Raw genomic sequence first — 21,067 nt, 5'->3', positions numbered from 1 at the left:
AAAGCAGTATTAACTTTCATCTGGAAGTCTGGATACTCCAGTTTCACAGGCCTAATTTAATCATTCACTAAAACTTGGGGAGCTACAGAGTTTAGGCTAATATTTTTCTGTTGGCTTGAAAACCATGCTTTTCAGACATTATTCTCAAAATCAGTCTATTTGCAAAAAGAATACTTTGTTTTTCTAGGTCTCTGTGTCCGATATTAGAGTATTCCCAGACTCCCAAAATACACACTGCTTTGTAAGTTTTGAAAGTGCTCTCTAATCTAGGGGACATAGCCTTGACTAGTAAAAAGTCTTCATGTCCAGTTGCTTTTGGTTTTTCATGGCCATGTGGTTGCTTTTCTATCCATATGCATCAGAACATTGTTTTACCACAGTGGTGACTGAGACACCAAATAAACTGACCATATCTCATGCATTCTAATTTTCCTTTTGTCCCTGTTTCTCAAAATTATGAGATGACAATAGAATTTTCCACCATTTTTATTTATGAAACCTCTGAAGCGCTGCCCTCCTCCTGCCTTTCTCCCTCACCAATGTAGGGCTTTTCTAGCCTGCAGAGCCATCATGTGGTGTGGCCTTACCACTTCTCTGGCAGTTTCCTTCCATGGCTTTTTAGGTTGTGTATATTCTGATTGCCAAGCATAATCACAATAACAGCAACTTATCTATATAAAGAGAGGACTCTTTGAAGAAGACACAACAGAACATTTCCTATTTCCCTTGTCAACTTATTCCTCATACATTATTGATAGGATGTCCTCAAGTAGAAATTTCAATCTAGAGAACATGGCAGTTGAAAATTCAATTTCCAAAGACATTCCCTGTATAGTCTTTGCATAATGTGTGAGATGCTTCAGTCCTTAGGGCTCCACATGTAAGTTTCCACGTAAAAGCTCCTACTGTGTCAGACCAATTTATATCAGAGTCCACATCCCATCTCTTGTAATCTTGTTCTCTCAGATTCTCTACCCTCCTTTCAGGAGAGGCCAACATTTGAACAGGTAGAGGTTTCATTCTCTGTGACCTACATCTTGGAACTGTTAATTGCGGCTTTAATGCTATAAATATTGATGCCAGTAAGGGAAGTAAATCAGACAGGAAATACTACATGATCTCACTTACATGTGGAATGTAAAAAACTTGAACTCACAGACACAGTGAGTAGATTGGTGGTTGCCAGGGGTTGGAAGTTGGGGAAATGAAGAAATTGTGGATTAACATGCATAAACTTTCATTATAAGATGAATAAATTCTACAGACCTAATGTTCCAAAATCACTGCAGATGGTGACTGCAGCCATGAAATTAAAAGACTCTTACTCCTTGAAAGAAAAGTTATGACCAACCTAGACAGCATATTCGAAAGCAGAGACATTACTTTGCTGACTAAGATCGGTCTAGCCAAGGCTATGGTTTTTCCAGTAGTTATGTATGAATGTGAGAGTTGGACTATGAAGAAGGCTGAGCGCCAAAGAATTGATGCGTTTGAACTGTGGTGTTGGAGAAGACTCTTGAGAGTCCCTTGAACTGCAAGGAGATCCAACCAGTCCATTCTGAAGGAGATCAGCCCTGGAATTTCTTTGGAAAGAATGATGCTAAAGCTGAAACTCCAGTATTTTGGCCACCTCATGCGAAGAGTTGACTCATTGGAAAAGACTCTGATGCTGGGAGGGATTGGGGGCAGGAGGAGAAGGGGACGACAGAGGACGAGATGGCTTGATGGCATCACTGACTCAATGGATGCGAGTCTGAGTGAACTCAAGGAGTTTATGATGGACAGGGAGGCCTAGCGTGCTGCAGTTCATGGGGTCGCAAAGAGTCGGACATGACTGAGCGACTGAACTGAACTGAATGTTAACAATACAGTACCATATACTTAATACTTGCTCAGAGGGTAGATGGTAAATATTCTACATACACACACACAGAAAATAGTTACAATCTGAAGTGATAAAAATGTTAACTAGCATTTGGGGGTAATCATTTCATAATATATACATATACCAAATCATTACTTTGTACCCCTTAAATTTACACAAAGTTAATTTGTCAATTATATCAAAATGAAGCCAAAAAAGTAAACAATAAAATAAGGACACCTGTAAAAAAGATATTTATACCAGCCTCTGCTTTAAGATTTAGACTTAAAAGACCTCTCAGCCCGGGAGAAAAATTGAATCATGGTTATCTGTTTCCTGTAGATTTCCACCAATGAGAAGTTTGGCCTTAACTATGCATATTTTTTTAAAAGATAAGTTTATTTGTAAATCAAGGTTAATTCCAAAAAATAGACCCAAATTGGAAACAGCCCAAGTATCCATCAACAATAATAAGAATAGACAAACTAACCATGATACATCACATAAAAGGGACTAGTATTCAACAATAAGGAAGGAACACTATCTGAAACATGCAAAAAAGATAAAATCATAATGAGCAAAAGAGATCAGTCACCAAAGGTTATACATAGAATGTTTCTATGTATAGGAAGTTCTAAAACTGGCAAAGCTATTCTTTGAAGTCAGAATGTTGGCTGCCTGGGACAGGAGGATATGGTTGATTGAAGTGGGCAGGGAGAACTATCAAGGGATAGAGGAATATCCAATGTCTTCATCTATGCAGTAATTATAGGAGTGTACCCATGTGTTAAATTATTTTCAATAATTATCCATAGCTAAATATCTGTATTTTCCAGTAGCATATCAGTGTGGTTCATTGTCTTCAGTTCAATTGCTCAGTCAAGTCTGACTCTATGTAACCCCATGGACTGCAGCATGCCAGGCTTCCTTGTCCTACACCAACTCCCAAAGCTTGATAAAACTCATGTTCATCAAGTTGGTGATACCAGCTGACCATCTCATCCTCTGTTCCCTTCTCCTCCCACTTTCAATTTAATCTTTCCCAGCATCAGGGTCATTTCCAATGAGTAACTTCTTCTCATCAGGTGGCCAAAGTATTGGAATTTCACCTTCATCATCGGTCCTTCCAATGAGTATTTAGGACTGATATCCTTTAGGATGGACTGGTTGGATCTCCTTGCAGTTCAAGGGACTCTCAAGAGTCTTCTCTAACACAACAGTTCAAAAGCATCAATTCTTCAGTGATCCGCCTTCTTTATGGTCCAACTCTCACATCCATACATGACTACTGAAAAAACCATAGCTTTAATTACAAGGGCGTTTGTCAGCAATATCTCTGTTTTTTAATATGCTGTCTAAGTCAGTCAAACCCTTTCTTCTAAGGAGCAAGCATTGTTTAATTCATGACAGCACTCACCATCTACAGTGATTTCAGAGCCCCAAAATATAAAGTCTGACATTGTTTCCATTGTTTCCCCATGTATTTGCCATGAAATGATGGGACCGGATACCATGATCCTCGTTTTTTGAATGTTGAGTTTTAAGCCAGCTTTTTTATTTTCCTCTTTCACTTTCATCAGGAGGCTCTTTAGTTTCTCTTCACTTTCTGCCATAAGGGTGGTGGCATCTGCATATCTAAGGTCATTGATACTTCTCCTGGCAATCTTGATTCCAGTTTGTGCTTTATCCATCCTGGCATTTTTCATGAGGCATTATGCAAATAAGTTAAAAAAGGAAGGTGACAATGTATATAGCCTTGATGTATTCCTTTCCCAATTTGGAACCTGTCTGTTGTTCCAAATCCGATATTAACTGTTGCTTCTTGACCTGTATACACATTTCTTAGGAGGCAAGTAAGAGTGTCTGCTGGTCCCATCTCCTGAAGAATTTTCCACAGATTTTTGTTATCCACAGTCAAAGGCTTTGGCATAATCAATAAAGCAGAAATAGATGTTTTTCTGGAATTTTCTTGCTTTTTCTATGATCCAATGGATGGTGGCAATTTGATCTCTGGTTTCTCTGCCTTTTCTAAATTCAGCTTGAACATCTGGAAGTTCATGGTTCACATACTATTGAAGCCTGCCTTGGAAAATATTGAGCATTACTTTACTAGTGTGTGAGATGAGTGCAATTGTGCTGTAGTTTGAACATTTTTTGCCATTGGGATTGTAATGAAAACTGACCTTTTCCAGTCCTGTGGCCACTGCTGAGTTTTCCAAATTTGCTGGCATATTGAGTGCAGCACTTTCACAGCATCATCTTTTAGAATTTGAAATATCTCAAATAAAATTCCATCACCTCTACTAGCTTTGATCTTAGTGATGCTTCCTAAGGCATACTTGACTTCGCATTCCAGGATGTCTGGCTCTAGGTGCGTGATCACACCATCGTGGTTATGTGGGTCATGAAGATCTTCTTTGTATAGTTCTTCTGTCTATTCCTGCCACCTATTCTTAATATCATCTTCTACTGTTATGTCCATACTGTTTCATTCTTTATTGTGCCCATTTTTTCATGAAATGTTCCCGTGGTGTCTCTAATTTTCTTGCCGAGATCTCCAGTCTTTTCCATTCTATTGTTTTCCTCTATTCTTTGCATTGATTGCTGAGGATGGATTTCTTATCTCGTCTTGCTATTCTTTGGAACTCTGCATTCGAATGAGTATATCTTCCCTTTTCTCCTTTGCCTTTAGCTTCTCTTCTTTTCACAGCTATTTGTAAGGCCTCCTCACACAACCATTTTGCCTTGTTGCATTTCTTTTTATTGGGGATGTCCTAGATCACTTCCACCTGTACAAGGTCACAAACCTCCATCCATAGTTTTTCAGGCACTCTATCAGATCTAATCCTTTAAATTTATTTGTCACTTTGAATGTATAATCATAAGGAATTTGATTTAGTTCATATCTGAATGGTCTAGTGGTTTTCCCTACTTTCTTCAAGTTAAGACTGAATTTGTCAGTAAGGAGTTTGCAATCTGAGCCACAATCAGCATCCAGTCTTCTTTTTGCTGACTGTATAGAGCTTCTCCATCGCTGGCTGCAAAGAATATAATCAATCTGGTTTTGGTGTTGACCATCTGGTGATGTCTATGTGTAGAGTCTTCTCTTGTGTTGTTGGAAGAGGGTGTTTGCTATGACCAGTGCATTCTCTTGGCAAGACTCCATTAGCCTTTGCCCTGCTTCATTTTGTACTCTAAGGCCAAATTTGCCTGTTACTCCAGGTATCTCTTGATTTTCTACATTTCATTCCAGTCCTCTATAATGAAAAGGACATCTTTTTTGCATGTTAGGTCTAGAACATCTTGTAGGTTTTCATAGACCCATTTAACTTCAGCTTCTTCAGCATTACTGGTTGGGGCATAGACTTGGATTGCTGTGATATTAAATGGTTTGCCTTGGAATTGAACCGAGGTCATTCTGTCATTTTTGAGACTGCACCCGAGTATTGCATTTCTGACTCTTTTGTTGACTTTGAGGGGTACTTCCTTTCTTCCAAAGGATTCTTACCACAGTATAGATATAATGGCCATGTGAGTCAAATTCACCCATTCCAGTCCATTTTAGTTCACTGGTTTGTAAAATGTCAGTTTTCAGTCTTGCCATCTCCTGTTTGACCACTTCCAATTTGCCTTGATTCATGGACCCAACATTCCAGGTTCCTATGCAATATTGTTCTATATAGCATTGGACTTTACTCCCATCACTAGTCACATCCACAACTGGGCATTGGTTTTGCTTTGGTTCCATGTCTTCATTCTCTCTGGAGTTATTTCTCCACTGATCTCCAGTAGCATATTGGGCACCTACTGGCCTGGGGAGTTCATCTTTCAGTGTCATATCTTTTTGCCTTTTCATGCTGTTCATGGGGTTCTCAAGGCAAGAATACTGAAGTGGTTTGCCATTCCCTTCTCCAGTGGACCATGTTTTGTCAGAACTCATCACCATGACCCATTGTCTTGGGTGTCCCTACACAGCATTGCTTGGCTCGTTGTCTTAGATGTAAATATAGTAAATTCTAAAATGTAACGTTCAAAAGCTGGGAATAAACATCTTAAAATACCCATGTAATTTATTCATTATCTCTATTTCTCTTCTTATAATTCTTTTATGTCTGTGTCCATCTTAATCAGTTTGAAGTGAAGTGAAGTCGCTCAGTCTTGTCAGACTCTGCAACCTCATGGACTGTAGCCTACCAGGCTCCTCTGTCCCTAGGATTCTCCAGGTAGGAATACTGGAGTGGGTTGCCATTTCCTTCTCCAGGAGATCTTCCCAACCCAGGGATCAAACCTGGGTCTCTCGTATTGCAGGCAGACGCTTTACCATCTGAGCCACGTAGCCTAAATTATTATCAGGAAAAGTTTCCTGGTGTTTTGATTATATTAACACACTGATGAAATTTGGAGTTCATTGATATATTGGAAGATGAAACTCAAAAGCTGAGTAGACTTTTTTAAAATTTCAATTTCTTTGGTTAGTAAAGATGCAATTTTAGTACTGACTCATAAATATCAACAAGTATGATTTTTATAAAATAAACTAAGGAGGAAATCTAACATAATTCCCAGTTATAAAAAGAGCAGAAGATCTATTTGGAAACAGGTAAAATTCAAACATCTTCCACAATTTGATAAGAGACAGCTGCTTATGTGCTGGAGGTTAAGTAACATTACTTTCTCTTAGGCTGCCTATGGATAATCTTCTCTCAGTTGGACTACATATAATAATACCTATTTATACCATTTATATGACTTATTGAAATCCAACACTTTGGGATGCTCAGAAGTAATCAACAGAGATTGCATTTTGTTTTCTTACTTTATAAATAGACTCATCACATTTTTAAAAAGTAGCGTCCTCTGTAATAATAATAAATCTACCAGTGTGTGTTTGTGTCTGCATGAACTTTCAGAAAGGAATGTTTAAAACACTTCCAAATAAATACTCACAAGCATTTTAAATAATTATGATTTAATATGTTTTCTGAAGGAAAACCATGTTCATGGAAAAATTCAAAAAGATGGAAAAATTCAAAAAGATGAAAAAAGTACCTAAACTGGCATTAATAAATATAGTTGCAATCACCAAGCTGTTTTAAGGAACTGTAGTCCTCTAAGCATTCTAGATTATTTTTATTCATCTGTCTCCTGGAACCTAGATCTTTCATGTAGTTATGGTTTGTCATTATTATTGCATCTCTTAAGACATTTAAAATGTAGTTTTTACCATTTATGTTTATATTTCATCTAAAAGAATATAATTGTTAATTTCAAGAAACATTCCATTATATCCATTGCTTTAAGATCCACTCTAGAGTCTGGATATGGTAAATAATTAACAATATGCTAAGAATTGATGCTTTTGAACTGTGGTGTTGAAGAAGACTCTTGAGAGTCCCTTGGACTGCAGGGAGATCCAACCAGTCCATTCTGATGGAGATCAGCCCTGGAATTTCTGTGGAGGGAATGATGCTAAAGCTGAAACTCCAGTACTTTGGCCACCTCATGCGAAGAGTTGACTCATTGGAAAAGACTCTGATGCTGGGAGGGATTGGGGATGGGAGGAGAAGGGAACGACAGAGGATGAGATGGCTGGATGGCATCATGGACACGATGGATGTGAGTCTGAGTGAACTCTGGGAGTTGGTGATGGACAGGGAGGCCTGGCATGCTGCGATTCATGGGGTCGCAAAGAGTCAGACACGACTGAGCGACTGAACTGAACTGAATAAATGATAGCCATTTAATAATAAATTCTTTCTTCCAAAAAATCTAGTCAAAGAGAGTATAAGACCTATCTAAAAAAAGAAAATATTCAGAAATATTCATAAATTCCTCTTCTTATTATTGAAAGTGAAAAAAAATGTGATCAAAATAGATTGCAAACATGAACACTACTTTTGCCTTAAACCTGAATATTTGAACATCATTCAAAAACTAAAACCTTTATAGAGAAAAACTTGAGATACCTTCCTTACCCAACTTTACAACCAAGCAAGTCTCTCCAAAATCCATTATCTCTTATTTTTGTTCACAATTTTTAAAGATCCTTTTAATATGGGCCATTTTTTAAAAATCATTAATGAATTTGTTACAATAGTCCATTTGTTTTATGTTTTGTCTCTCTTTTTTTTTTTTTTTGGCTGCAAGGATGTTGGATCTTAGCTCCCCAACCAGGTATCAAACCAGCACCCCCTGTACTGGAAAGCCAGACCACCAGAAAGTCCTAACTGGACCATCAGAAAAGTCCTAACTTTTGCATTTCAGAATAGTATATTTATACTGCCTTTTCTCTTTTAATGACTTTGGGCATTAAGTTACAAGCACAGAATATATCTCATCATCATACCTTCTTGTTTCCAATATTATACTCTTATTTTCAATTAAATCATCACTGTGATTATTGTATTAGGACTGTAAATATTATTTACTTCTGAAGCATGCAGTTGTCTCCTTTTTTTAAAAAAAAATGGGTTTTTAATATTCTGTTCTTCCTTGACTCAACTTTTGCTTTATTTTTAATTGCTTAATATTGCATATTAAATGCATAAGTGAACAATCATTGTATTTATGTTGCTGTAGCCAGAGAGAGATCCCCATCTTCAGTTTCATAGTAATAACTTCTATGTAATCACATTCTTAAATAGGTATCTCCACCATATCTTCTAAGTTTTCTAAATGAGAGTATTATTCACTTGGCCATGTGGCTTGAAATTAATTTTCATTGTTTGTATCAATTAAGAAGGGTTTCGATTGAAAGGAACAAAAACTCATTGCAAATGGTTGAAACCATATTAAAATTTACCAGTTCTCATAAGGTGGTGTTTTAGTCTCTAAGTCACATCTGAGTCTTGTGACCCGATGGACTGTAGCCCATCAGGCTGCTATGTCCATGGAATTCTCCAAGCAAGAATACTGGAGAAGGTTGCCATACCTTTTCTAGGGGATCTTCCCAACACAGGAATCAAACCTGTGTCTCCTGCATTACAGGCAGATCCTTTACTAACTGAGTTACAAGGGAAGTCCTATCCTCATAAGAGAATATTGCAAACCTGGGACACAGTAGGGTGGGCTGCTGTGGTGGTAGAGTAGTTTATCATGTTATCAAAGATGACTGGCATTCACAGATGTCTCTGTCAAGTTTTAGTAATATTTCTCAATTTTCTAGACTATTCAGACTTGAGTTGACAAGGGAATAGGTGGTAAAATATTTTCCGGTGATAAATACTATTAATATGCTAAACTCAAAACTGTCTCCTCTTTCAGGTCAAAGCTTTTCTAGTTTGGATTACTTTATTTTTATTTTCTATTACAATAAGAACTCTTCAAATTTCCTAAGTATTTCACCAGAAATACTTTAACTTATCTGAATCATGGGGTTGTTAAAGTATTTTCTGAGAAGGAAACACCCTTTGGTTGCAACTAGAGAAACTAAACAGACCCTGCAATCCATGAGAAGAACTCTTGTTTCTTTTCCCATGGAGGAAAAACATTAGGACTAAAATAAATATTTATTAAAATAGGATAGAGCAAAACTCACAGCATAAGGAGCTGGCTAGTCATTTCTCCATGCTTGATACCTCCAGTTCATCCTTGTCTTACCTGCCAGATATTCTAAGCACATTGATCCTATAATGCCACTGCTTAAAATCTGTATAACTACTATTGACTTAACACAGCTAGTAATATTATTTCAAGATGCTAATAGCTTATCTTAAAGATAATTTCTACATCCTTAGCAAGTCAAGAGAACTTCCTAAGTTCCATTTATATTATAATGATATTTCGCTTCATATGATAGTTATTTGGATATTTTTTTCTTTCCAAATGAGTGGCAAACTTCTTGAGACTGTGCACCACATCTTATAAATCTTTTTATTCCCTATAAAATCCAGTACCATACCTTTCATATGTGAAATACTTAATATTTATGAAATAAATGCATTTTAAGAATGAAGAGAGGTAATATCTGGTATACTTTAGGGGAAACCATCAACTTTTAAAATATAAAGGTCATATTTTCCCCACACTGGTTACTTTTTAATTTATCAGTGCTTACTGATACCATACAGCTAGTGTAATTTTTGAAAAGTGGATGACAGTGAGCTTCACATGGGAGTTAATTCAAGTTTTCAGACATCAAGCTATATTGAACATAACGTCATTTTGTTAACTTATTTTAATTGGGTGAACTAGCTGCACATCTGATAACACCTTTTGATGCTGGAACCATTTTGATGCTGGAACCATCAGTGATAGACAGCTTTTCAGCTTTTACGCATACAGTCTCATGCTGTGCAATGTCCCTTGTGGCTTATAAACTTTTAGAATCATGTACTAAAACTACAGAGTCAGGTACAAACATCTTAAGTTTACTCTGTTGCTGCTGTTGATCAGTCACTAAATGGTGTCCAACTTTTTGCAACCGCATGGACTGCAGCATGCCAGGCTCCCCTGTTCTCCACTATCTCCCTGTATTTGCTCAAACTCATGTCCATTGAGTTGGTGATGCTATCTAACAAACTTATTTTTTGCCATCCCCATCTCCTTTTGCCTACAGTCTTTCCCAACATCAGTGTCTTTTCCAATGAATCAGCTTTTCAAATCATGTGGCCAAATGATTAGAGCGTCAGCTTCAGCATCAGTCCTTCCAGTGAATATTCAGGGTTGGTTTCCTTTAGGATTGACTGGTTAGATTTCCTTGCAGCCCAAGGAACTCTTAAGAGTCCTCCAACACCACAGGTCAACACCATTATTTGTCAGCGCTGCACCTTCTTTATGGTCCAACTCTCACATCCATACAGGACTACTCAAGGAAACATAGCTTTGCTTACTCTTAGGCTGTATTAATTTTGTTGATGTTTATTTCGTGAGGTATATGAACCTTTGTTTTAATCAATATTACTTTCTATGTCTTTATGATTTAAAACCTGAACTGATTCACCTACCTAAGCTTAGAAGTATACATTCTGTCTCTTCTCCCTGTCCTCTGCCTTCTCCTCCCCTCTCTCTCTCTAATTCCCTCTCATTATTCCTCTCCCATCTTCTCATTCCCAGAACTTCAAAAAGGTAACACTTGATTAAATTTGTATTAAAATTGATTAGATTAAAATTGTAAAACTGATCCAAATAAAATTAAGCTGATTCTCCAAGAATACAAATAACCACCATGAAGATTCTGAGACTCTAAGCAAAAAAAATGATGGCTCAAAGCCATGGGGGAGAGACAGTCATTAGCATGAGGCATAATTTTTTTAAGATTACAGGCTACTCATAAGCATGCATGCACAGCTAATTTCAAGCATGTAAAACCTTCCAAAAAGGAATATGTATATTACATAAAATAAAACACCTAGGAAAAACTTTTAAAGGCTAACAATATAATTTTTTTCTCTGTGTGGCATAAGATGGAGGAATAGAAGGACATGTGCTCATCTTCTCCTGTGAGAACTCCCAAACGACAACTCTCTACTGAACAACCATTGCCAGGAGCCAGCGTGAGGAACTCCACCCATGGCAAATGTCATGACAAAGGAGGCTTCAGCATACGCAAAGGCTGGATTGAGCCTCAGGAAACCCCCTATTCCCACGCATCTACCCCCAAAACCAGAATCCTACTTTACTGTTTTATGCTCTCACCTACACCTCTGACTTTACGGGGGGCTCTCCCCCATCACCTCTCTCGGAGAAAGAGTTAAACTACAGCTCTAGTTAATAAAAATTCCTGGGCGTGACAAGAGTGTTTTGACTTACATACTCCTCTGAAGGTTACCTAGTCTGCCTATACAGGTTCGTCTGGCCACATGTGATTGTTTACAGCCTCCCACCCATGAGAGGCATGAGATGTTTTAGACTTACTAAAGGCAGATTATTTTAGGAAGATAGAAATTATTAGTATAGTGGGTTGATTAGGAATTATATTGGTGAAGGGTTTTTTCACTTATTGGGCCAATGTTTGCTGCTAAATCCCCTGCCCTTATACATGCTAATGAATATATAACTAGCATATAGGAGAAATAAGTATTAACCTTTATATTAATCAGGTTAACCTTAGGCTAAGTATATTCCTTTCTTAATTGTAACCCACTACACCCTCACCCTATAGGAATGCAACTTTATCTGGTATCTTTGGAGGGTGATGCCTGGTTTAAGAAAAATCACCCCTAGAAAATAAGTTTTTTGGTTATCAGAAAGAAAGGATCATAAAATGTCAGCAGGCCTCATGGCCAGAAGATGATGTAAAACCCCTAAGACCTTTATGTATACATTTATATGAAGCACTTGATTTTGATAAAGGTCAGGACTGCTGACCCCCGCATGACTTTAAAATTTCCATTTGTCTCTGTGTGTAACAAAAGGTATATAAGCAAACCTAAAAATAAAGAAATCAGATCAGTTTCTGGAAAGACTGATTCCCCCGTGTCGTTCTTTCTTGTTCTCCGTTTTTCTGGCTGAATTCCCATCTGGAGCATGAGTGCTTGCCAAGCCTGCTAATTTTGCCCTGGCATTTAAGTTCCATGCAAGAGGAAGCCCAAGGCAGGGCACCCCCCGATATTCAAGTGGGTGCTGGTGGCCTATGTAGGTGGTGCAAGCTTCTTGTCTCAAAGCTTTATTGATATCCCATGTAAACCAAGTTATTCAGCCTCTTTTTCTCCATCAATTTTCCTACTACACTATTTCTTTCTAATCTCCCTTTATATCTTTAATTAAGCAATTAATTCCTAGGACTCTGACTCCATCCCTGCTTCAAATTATCCTGTATCCACCAGGGCTGGACCCCAGCAAACCATCAACTGGAGAATATTGGACCCCACCATAAAAAGATACCCCATGTCCGAGGGCAAAGGAAAGCCTCAGCAAGACTGTAGGAGGGATGAAATCATATTTAGAATCAAACCCCTTACCCACCAGAGATACTCAGAGGCCTCAAACCTTGTGAGCACCAGGACCCAGAGACCCCACAGAGACTGAGCCAGAACTGTGTTTGAGCATCTCCTGCAAGGTAGTGGCCTGAGGCAGGGACAGGGGCTCTGGGTGCAGCAGACCTGGGTGAGGCATAAGCGCTCTTAGAGGAGGTTGCCATTAACCCCACCATAGAGCAACCAGAACGTACACAAGACTGGGGAAACAGACTCTTGGAAGGCACAAATAGAACCTTTTGAGCACTAGGACCCAGGAGAAAGGAGCAGTGACCCCACAAGAGACTGACCCCAACTTGCCCATGAGTGTCCAGGAGTCTCTGATGGAGGGGTGGGTCGACAGTGCCCTGCTGCAGTGTCAGGCAAAAGTGTGGGGACAGTGCATGCATGGGGCCTTCTGAAGGAGGTCGCCATTATCTTCATTACCTCCACCATAGTTTGGCCTCAGATTAAACAAAAAGGAGAGAATACAGCACCACCCATCAACAGAAAATTGGATTAAAGATTTATTTAGCATGGCCCTGCCCATCAAAACAAGACCCAGTTTCCCCCTCAAGACCCAGTTTCCCCTTCTCTCCCATCAGGAAGCTTCTATAAGCCTCTTATTCTTATCCATCAGAGAGCAGACAGAATGAAAACTACAAACACAAAAAACTTATCAAACTGATCACATGGACCACAACCTTGTCTAACTCAATGAAATGATGAACCATGCTGTGTAGGGCCACCCAAGAACGATGGGTGATTGTGGAGAGTTCTGACAAAATGTGGTCCATTGGAGAAAGGAGTGGCAAACCACTTCAGTATTCTTGCCTTGAGAACCCCATTAACAGCATGAAAGGAACTGGAATGGGTGAATTTAACTCAGATGACCATTATATCTACTACTGTGGGCAAGAATCCTTTAGAAGAAATGAAGAGACCTCAAAATAAACAAAAGAGTCCAAAATGCAGTACTTGGAAGCCATCTCAAAAACAGTAGAATGATCTCTGTTCGTTTCCAAGGCAAACCATTAAATATTACAGTAATCCAAGTCTATTTCCTAACCAGTAATGCTGAAGAAGCTGAAGCTGAATTTGAATGGCTCTATGAAGACCTATAAGACCTTCTAGACCTAACACCCAAAAAAGATGTCCTTGTCATTATAGGGGACTGGAATGCAAAAGTAGGAAGTCAAGAGATACTGAAGTAACAGGAAAATTTGGCCTTGGGGTACAGAATGAAGCAGGGCAAAGGCTAACAGTGTTTTGCCAAGAGGATGCACTGGTCATAACAAACACCCTTTTCCAACAAAAGAGAAGACTCTACACATGGACATCACCAGATGGTCAACACTGAAATCAGATTGATTATATTTGCAGCCAAAGATGGAGAAGCTCTACACAGTCAGAACAAACAAGACCAGGAGATAACTGTGGCTCAGATCATGAACTCCTTATTGCCAAATTCAGACTTAACTTGAAGAAAGTAGGGAAAACCACTAAACCATCAAGATACGAACTAAATCAAATCTCTTGTGATTATACAGTGGAAATATGACAAATAGATTCAAAGGATTAGATCTGATAGAGTGCTTGAAGAACTATGGATTGAGGTTCACAACACTGTACAAGAGGCAGTGTTCAAGACCATCCCAAGAAAAAGAAATGCAAAAAGGCAAAATAGTTGTCTGAGGAGGCCTTACAAATAGCTGTGAAAAGACAAGTGAAAAGCAAAGGAAAAAAGAAAGATATACCCATTTGAATGCAGAGTTCCAAAGAATAGCAAGGAGAGATAAGAAAGCCTTCCTTAGTGATCAATGCAAAGAAATAGAGGGAAACAATAAAATGGGAAAGATTAGAGATCTCTTCATGAAAACTAGAGATACCAAGAAAACATTTCATGTAAAGACGGACACAATAAAGGACAGAAATGGTATGGACATAACAGAAACAGAAGATATTAAGAAGAACTGGCACAAAAAGGATTTTCATCACCCAGATAATCACAATGGTGTGATCACTCACCTAGAGCCAGACGTCCTGGAATGTGAAGTCAATTGGGCCTTAGGAAGCATCACTATGAACAAAGCTAGCGGAAGTGAAATTCAAATCCTAAAAGATGATGCTGTGAAAGTGCTGCACTCAATATGCCCACAAATTTGGAAAACTCAACAGTGACCACAGGATTGGAAAAGGTCAGTTTTCACTTCAATTCCAAAGAAAGGCAATGGCAAAGAATGTCCAAACTATAGCACAATTGCAGTCATCTCACTCACTCGCAAAATAATGCTCAAAATTCTCCAAGGCAGGCTTCAACAGTACTTGAACTGTGAACTTCCAGATGTTCAAGCTGGATTTACAAAAGGCAGAGGAACCAGAAAACTGGCAAAAGAAAATTGTGAAAATTCATTTTTTCACAAATCTGGACATTAACCAAAATCTTACAAAAATTTGGAGTCCTTTTTCTTTTGTAAGAAAAAAAAAATAGTTGAAACTTGGTAAGAACAGTGAGCTCATGACATGTTTACTAGTCTTTTTTCCACCCTTCTGTCTCTAACTCTACAGTGGCCTTTAAAACCAACAGCCTGCAATCATAACAAAGAAAGTTGGCAGACATTGGAGAAGGCAAAATGCTGTAAGAACTCCTTTAAGCCCCAGTCCCACAAATTTATCACTATTTTTTTATTGCTTCCAAGAAGTCACAACTTGTTAGGCTGTATATATGTGGCCTAACACAGAAGTTCCCCAGTGTGAGCAGTCTTTGCTCCTGGAGGAAAAAATATCTCAGTTGGAATCAATTTCCTGCAGATACCAAGGAGCAACTGTATTACACTAATTGATTCAAGGTCCCTACCATGGCATCCCAGTTGAATCAATCTGTGCAATTAACACTTCATGCTTTCCCCTCACCCTCTCTCTTTCCACATGAGTCTCCATTTTTTCCAAGTTTTAAGCACTTATTTTTTTTTTTTTTTAAGTGTGATAGCTGACAAACTTAACCTCAGGTTGTTAATCTTTGAGAGGAGGAATTTATTTGCATTTTTGGAAGAACTCTGTTACCAAGTTAATCTCGGATTGTGGAATATTTTGTGAGACTTTCTGGTATATAGATGGCCACAAAGCACACTCATCTCACATGCTATTAAAGTAATGCTCAAAATTCTCCAAGCCAGGCATTAGCAATACGTGAACTGTGAACTTCCTGATGTTCAAGCTGGTTTTAGAAAGGGCAAGAGGAACCAGAGATCAAATTGCCAACATCCGCTGGATCATGGAAAAAGTAAGAGAGTTCCAGAAAAACATCTATTTCTGCTATATTGACTATGCCAAAGCCTTTGACTGTGTGGATCACAATAAACAGTGGAAAATTCTGAAAGAAATGGGAATACCAGACCACCTTACCTGCCTCTTGAGAAATCTGTATGCAGGTCAGGAAGCAACAGTTAGAACTGGACATGGAACAACAGACTGGTCCCAAATAAGAAAAGAAGTATGTCAAGGCTGTCTATTGTCACCCTGCTCTTTTAACTTATATGCAGAGTACATCATGAGAAACGCTGGGCTAGAAGAGGCACAAGCTGGAATCAACATTGCAGGGAGAAATATCAATAACCTCAGATATGCAGATGACACCACTCTTATGGCAGAAAGTGAAGAGGAACTAAAAAGCCTCTTGATGAAAGTGAAAGTGGAGAGTGAAAAAATTGGCATAAAGCTCAACATTCAGAAAACGAAGGTCATGGCATCCGGTCCCATCACTTCATGGGAAATAGATGGGGAAACAGTGGAAACAGTGTCAGACTTTATTTTTTTGGGCTCCAAAATTACTGCAGATGGTGATTGCAGCCATGAAATTAAAAGATGCTTGCTCCTTGGATGAAAAGTTATGACCAACCTAGACAGCATATTCGAAAGCAGAGACATTTCTTTGCCGACTAAGGTCCGTCTAGTCAAGGCTATGGTTTTTCCTGTGGTCATGTATGGATGTGAGAGTTGGACTGTGAAGAAGGCAGAGCGCTGATGAATAGATGCTTTTGAACTGTGCTGTTGGAGAAGACTCTTGAGAGTCCCTTGGACTGCAAGGAGATCCAACCAGTCCATTATGAAGGAGATCAGTCCTGGGATTTCTTTGGAAGGACTGATGCTAAAGCTGAAACTCCAGTACTTTGGCCACCTGATGTGAAGAGTTGACTCATTGGAAAAGACTCTGGTGCTGGGAGGGATTGGGGGGCAGGAAGAGAAGGGGACTTCAGAGGATGAGATGGCTGGATGGCATCACTGACTCGATGGACATGAGTCTGAGTGAACTCTGGGAGTTGGTGATGAACAGGGAGGCCTAGCGTGCTGCGATTCATGGGGTCGCCAAGAGTTGGACATGACTGAGTCACTGAACTGAACTGAACTGAACGAAGCACACCTCAGTTCCACATTAGCCATTGTTTCTTATATTGGGCAGATTAATTTTCATCTTTTTGTGCAGTTAAAATATTAAACTGAGTTTCCTCAGTAACTCTCCTGTGGCTGGCATGGTGATTGTTGCTGGGGTAAACATAGGAATATGATATGATAGACAAAAACTCAAGCTTTATGAAATAATGCTAGAGGTGAGGTCTCAGCCTGTCCTATAAATAGTTGTGGAATTGACCTACCTAACTTAAGTTTAACATTTTCATGTGAATTTAGGTGGTAATAGGAAGGTTATAAAATTAAGTAAGAAAATTCACATAGAAGTCTAAACATGTAAACCAGTACTAGACACACATACACACTATATAAAGCTGATCTATGATGATGATGATAAGGAGAAATATTTCTTATTTCCTTTAATCAAAGATAGTACCCTCGTAAATTATGACAGCATAAATTTTCATTTTTTTTTTCTAAACTAGAAAGAGTTTTCAATATTGAAAGACAAATCTTCACTTTTAAAAATTGCCTTCAATTTCACTAATGTAATTTTTTTCAACTTGAGGCTTTTGATCATCTCTTGTGAGATTTCCTGCAGAAATTAGTATGTATAGTGACTTTAGAAATGTATAAACACATTAAAGTTTATTCCAGGCAGATGTCACCTACTAGCACAAGTATATAAAATCTAGGACACCACATAATGAAAATATCATTAAGATTCATGTCCCATCAAAAGAGTCAAGGTGTCTTTCCAGTCATATTATTCAGAAGTGTTTTTTATCGAACTGTATCTTTCAGTCACATGAAACATTTTATTCACGACAAGGCATTGTTAACAGTATTACAAAACATAAGGACAGCTCTCAGTATAAATGTAGTCACTGATTATTATGAATATCATAAACTCCATATTCAGAAGACATAGGCTTTTTGGCACTGTAAGTTCTGTATTTAACCTATCTGCATTTGTATATGTATAACTACTATGGAAATTTGCAGGATCTATATTGCCAATGAAATACGAAAGAATGTCCTTATTATTTTAAACTACACAGTACTCTGTAGCCAAAATGAAGGGATTAGCACCAGTGTTCAAAGACCAGCGACAAAAGCGGCACTTTCTTCTCTTTTTGAATTCCCAGATGTCAGAGCAAAGCAACAGAAGGACTTTTAGGGGCAGAGAATTGTATAACCTTGTATGTGCAGTGTGTCTCTTAGGTGATTATAAAGGAAGGCAATGATTTGCTGAGTTTCAAAGGAACACAAAATATAGCCAAAGCATGCAATTTGTTTCTCAATGGATCTGTCATCCAAAGTCTATTTGGATGTGTTAACAATAGATAATAACAGAAAGTAGAATAATTTTTGAACCAAATAAGAGACTAAATTATCATGTGGAACAATTCTACATTTTCACTATATCATATTAATCAGTTCAATTCATTTAAGTCACTCAGTCCTTTCCGACTCTTTGTGACCCCATGAATCGCAGCACGCCAGACCTCCCTGTCCATCACCAACTCCTGGAGCTTATTCAAACTCATGTCCATCGAGTGGGTGATGTCATTCAACCATCTCATCCTCTGTCATCCCCTTCTCTCATCTTCAATCTTTATCAGCATCAGGATCTTTTCAAATTAGTCAGTTCTTAGCATCAGGTGGCCAAAGTACTGGAGTTTCAGCTTCAGCTTCAGTCCTTCCAATGAACATTCAGGACTGATCTCCTTCAGAATGGACTGGTTGGATCTCCTTGCAGTCCAAGGAACTCTCAGGAGTCTTCTCCAACACCACAGTTCAAAAGCATCAATTCTTCAGCACTCACCTTTCTTTACAGACTAACTCTCACATCTATACATAACTACTAGAAAAACCATAGCTTTGACTAGAAGGACCTTTGTGGGCAAAGTAATGCCTCTGCTTTTTAATATGCTGTCTAGGTTGGTCATAGCTATTCTTCCAAGGAGCAAGTGTCTTTTAATTTCATGGCTGCAGTCACTATCTGCAGTGATTTTGGAGCCCAAGAAAATAGTCTCTCAATGTTTCCATTGTATCTCCATCTATTTGCCATGAAGGGGTGGGATCAGATGCCATGATCTTAGTTTTCTGAATGTTGAGTTTTAAGCCAACTTTTCCACTCTCCTCTTTCACTTTCATCAAGAGGCTTTTTAGTTCTTCTTCACTTTCTGCCATAAGGGCAGTGTTATCTACATATCTGAGGTTATTGATATTTCCCCTGGCAATCTTGATTCCAGCTTGTGCTTCATCCAGCCCAGCATTTCTCATAATGTTAACTGCATAGAAGTTAAATAAGCAGGGTGACAATATACAGCTTTGATGTACCCCTTTCCCAATTTGGAACCAGTCTTTTGTTTACTGTCCAGTTCTAACTGTTGTTTCTTGACCTGCATACACATTTCTCAGGAGACAGGTCAGATGTTCTGGTATTCCCATCAGTTTAAGAATTTTCCACAGTTTGTTGTGATCCACACAGTCAAAGGCTTTGCCATAGTCAATAAAGCAGAAGTAGATATTTTTCTGGAACTCTTGCTTTTTTGATATTCCAAAGGATGTTGGCAGTTTTATTACCTTTATAGAGAAGGTATTTTTTTAGAAGTCTTAACTCTGCCATTTTCACTGTCTCCTTTATTTTTTAAATGTTTAGTTAAATTAATATTGCTTTCTTAAGAAATTTATTGCTAACTCTTAGGTCTAAAAGAAGTTCTGAAAGTATATTGTTTAAAAGTGCACAGTAATTTTTATCTTCTTAATATTTGTAATTAACTGTGAGGTTAGGGCTTAATATCTGTAACTTTCATGGTAATAAGCTAAAGGAAGATATTGCTTTTCTTGCTTATTGATGTATAATCAGTACAAGTACAGTGTCATTCATATAATAGGACTGTAGTATTTTTTAATTAAGAAGTGAATGGGTGAATACATGACTTTGAGCTTCACTAAAAAGTGTCAATATATAAGTATGCTCTATTTGAATGACTAGGACACACCAAGAGTGAAAACAATTTGGAATCAATTCAACTTTATATGAAAAGTCACTAACCCCAGAATTGTAGTGGGAATACAATGATAAAGGCTTTTCTCACTCATACCAAATATCCATCAATGTTCATTTTTTGTTCTAATCCATATAATCATCATGTTAGAACTCAGGCTGATCAAGGAGCTTTTATTTTCAACCTTGCTACTTTCTGTGAAGGAGAGAAAGATATTGCTAACCACATCTGACCCTTAAAGCTACTCTTACAAATGTCACATGTCATTTCTGCTCACATTTAATTGACAAAGTAAGTCATAAAAGCAATCTTAATTCAAGTGGATGGTCATGAATAACCCTCCAATAAGGAAGGATACAAAGTCATATGGGCAAGCTGGTTTTCAGTGGGAAAGTGTGAAAATAGTCTTCTGCAGAGAGAAACAACAAATTTTTGTGAACAATAACATAATCTATCAGAAAACTGTTGCTCCCCAGTCTGATGTTAATTTCACTAAATCACACTAGACTTAATCTTGCTATGTTTCCAAGCAGAAAAGAAAATTAAACTTCACTGGATTTTCTTTTTGGTGGTAGCCTGTTAAAAACTGACCTACAAAATGAAAGTTGCATTCCTAGAAATGTTGGATAGCCATGATTTGAAGTGCATATATACAGTGACTCTACTGTATATGAAAACAATTTATGACAGAGATTTCTTCACAGTTCATTAAATAGCTTTTCAAACTAGTTTGAAACTTTCCAAAGCATGTTTAAGATTTGTAGAAATGACACCTTGGATATAAAAGTAAAATAAAGCGTTACTTTGACTCCTGACATATCTGCAATGGAAACACATCAATCACACACAGCCTGAAGTACTAGATGATGTTTAGTGCTGAGAAA

The sequence above is a fragment of the Budorcas taxicolor genome, chromosome 12 (assembly GCF_023091745.1).
Source record: "Budorcas taxicolor isolate Tak-1 chromosome 12, Takin1.1, whole genome shotgun sequence".
Taxonomy (NCBI): Eukaryota; Metazoa; Chordata; class Mammalia; order Artiodactyla; family Bovidae; genus Budorcas; species Budorcas taxicolor.
This window is presented reverse-complemented; position numbering follows the sequence as displayed.